The sequence below is a fragment of the Bison bison genome, unplaced genomic scaffold, assembly GCF_000754665.1.
Source record: "Bison bison bison isolate TAMUID 2011002044 unplaced genomic scaffold, Bison_UMD1.0 scf7180017864531, whole genome shotgun sequence".
NCBI classification, from domain to species: Eukaryota; Metazoa; Chordata; class Mammalia; order Artiodactyla; family Bovidae; genus Bison; species Bison bison.
In genome coordinates this window covers 6253017-6254865 of record NW_011495081.1, presented here as the reverse complement: position 1 = coordinate 6254865, position 1849 = coordinate 6253017, and the positions used below count along the sequence as shown (strand labels likewise).

Sequence of the window (1849 nt, the reverse complement as noted above, 5' to 3'; positions counted from 1 at the left end):
CCGCGTGTCAGCGGTGAGTTCAGGTGGCAGAGACTTTATTGATGAGCTCTGACTTTTTGCACTTTGCACAAGTGGAGAGGAGTCAAGTCTACCTGGCTACGGCTTCCTCTCAGCCTCCCTACCTCAGCTCTTCCAACCCCATCCTCTTTTGTCGGATCCTGGGGTGTGTGCCCCATCCCAAACCTTCCCCTTTCCTTGCCTCGCGACCTGCAAGTTCCAAGAGAGCCCGGAATTTTGCCGGAAGGGGCAGCCGCTCCCTCCCCTGTCACCTTAACTGCGGGCACCGAGGGGAGCCTTTGGAGTGTACTGAGGTGTGTCCTAATCGTCCGGCATTCAACAAATGGACTTGTGGTGTGTGGTCAGAAGAGAAAAGCCATTTACTTACTTTCCTCCCCGGTTTTCTGGCAACAGCTGAAGGGGAATTGCCTCCGTGGACTGAGCAGACCCAGGAGAGGGAACCGTCGTGCGAAAGACTCACACACCACAGAAGATAACTGGTGGCACACACGGATACACGCTGACACGCCGACATCGCGAGCGAGCGAGAACGCGCGCGCGCGCGCAACACACACACACACACACACACACACACACACACTCTCCCAGCATTGGTCGTTTCCCTCCACTCCAGGCCTCCACCCCCCTTTTTATCTCCCCCTTGCGTCCCCTCCTCTCGGGCGCCTGGAAAAACAGCCGCACTTAGTCAACAAATGGCACGTGGGAGAAGTTGGTGAGTGTTTGGTGAGGACTCTTCAGGCTTTTCACAAGAACCCTCTGTACACAAAGTAAGTGGCGTGTTTGCTCGGGCCTCTCCAGCCCCGGCTGTGCCTCCGCTCCACTGCGCACCGCGCCTTCCGAAAGGAGAACGAACAGAAGAAAGGGCCGGGGGAGCGAGGGTCGGGGAATGGGCAGGCCCCAAAGGCCTGCACTGGGAAGGCCGCCTGGCCTCGCCAAGTGCCCGGCCGGGCGGCCTCCTCTCGGCCTAAGCTTCGCCTTAGCCTCAGCGCGAGTGTGGCTGCCGGGACCCAGTGACGCTAACGCCCTTTTCTCGTCGTCTTCTCCGCGGCCAGGTGGGCTAGGGCGCGGCCACTGCGGTGTTCGCGTCCCAGGGTCCAGACGGAGATGGGGTAGGGACGCGAGGGGAGGGCGGGCAGAGACGGGGCAGCAGGCCACGCTGCACAGGAGTTGGCAAGAAAGAGAAGCGCGCAGCTACAGAAACTTGCTCCATCCATGAGCTATGAGTCCCGCGCCCAGCTGAAGTGTGTGGGAGGCGCGACCCCCAGCTCAGCGGCCTTCACTCCACCCCTCAAGTTCGCGGCCACAGAGCTGGCCGCGCTGATTCCCGGAGGGCTCTGAGCCTTAGAGATGTCGCGAGCGCCAGCCCCAGAGCCCAGGCGCGGGGGGCCCAGCGCCGGGGAGAGCAGCGGGGACACACCGGCGGGGCCGAAAACAAGTGTATTCATATTCAAACAAACGGACCAATTGCACCAGGCGGGGAGAGGGAGCATCCAATCGGCTGGCGCGAGGCCCCGGCGCTGCTTTGCATAAAGCAATATTTTGTGTGGGAGCGATCCGTGCATTTGCATGTTGCGGAGTGATTAGTGGGTTTGAAAAGCGAACCGTGGCTCGGCCTCATTTCCCGCTCTGGTTCAGGCGCAGGAGGAAGTGTTTTGCTGGAGGATGATGACAGAGGTCAGGCTTCGCTAATGGGCCAGTGAGGAGCGGTGGAGGCGAGGCCGGGCGCCCGGCACACACACATTAACACACTTGAGCCATCACCAATCAGCATAGGTGTGCTGGCTGCAGCCACTTCCCTCACCCACACTCTTTATCTCTCACTCTCCAGCCG

General features: G+C 60.6%; 1 protein-coding gene across 1 annotated transcript in view; it reads left to right on the top strand.

Annotated features, from left to right (window-relative positions):
• The window catches only part of PAX6 (paired box 6), a 28324-nt gene that overhangs the window by 5126 nt on the left and 21349 nt on the right, over positions 1–1849 (top strand). The gene's annotated exons all lie outside the window — the stretch shown is intronic.